This window comes from Gavialis gangeticus, unplaced genomic scaffold (genome assembly GCF_001723915.1).
Source record: "Gavialis gangeticus isolate Ggan-Ray unplaced genomic scaffold, GavGan_comp1, whole genome shotgun sequence".
Taxonomy (NCBI): Eukaryota; Metazoa; Chordata; order Crocodylia; family Gavialidae; genus Gavialis; species Gavialis gangeticus.
The window spans coordinates 12,220,780-12,221,347 of record NW_017728994.1 but is presented as its reverse complement, the minus strand read 5'-3'; positions in this window follow the sequence as shown (position 1 = coordinate 12,221,347).

The following is a 568-nucleotide window of genomic DNA, read 5'->3' as shown; positions in this document are numbered from 1 at the left end:
AAGTTGTTGGAGAGTAGGTTTAGATCAGACATCCGTAAGAACTACTTCACAGTTAGGGTGGCTAGGATCTGGAACCAACTTCCAAGGGAAGTGGTGCTGGCTCCTACCCTGGGGATCTTTAAGAGGAGGCTTGATGCCTACCTAGCTGGGATCATTTGAGCCCAGTTTTTTCTCCTGCCCAGGCAGGGGGTCGGACTTGAAGATCTACATGGTCCCTTCTAACCCTACTTCTATGATTCTATAAGCTAAGGATTTGGTTATCTCAAACTATGAATTTGGGGATGAGTCATGATGCAATGCACCTGGTGTTTACCACATTCCACAGTCTTACAACTGTCACGCCCAGATGCCGGTGCACCCTTGACCTGCGAGCCTGGGTTGGTACGACCAGCTTGGCACGAGGGGGGATTTATGAACAGACAGGAGGGTGTTAATGGCAAGCAGGAGTCAGATAGTCAGATAATTTGAAGTGCATTGGTTACACAGAAAGTGTATTTTACTTACGCTACTGATGGCTTGCAGCGTAGGCAGAAGCAGTTGATTTCTTAGTTACAGCATGCAGATGTTC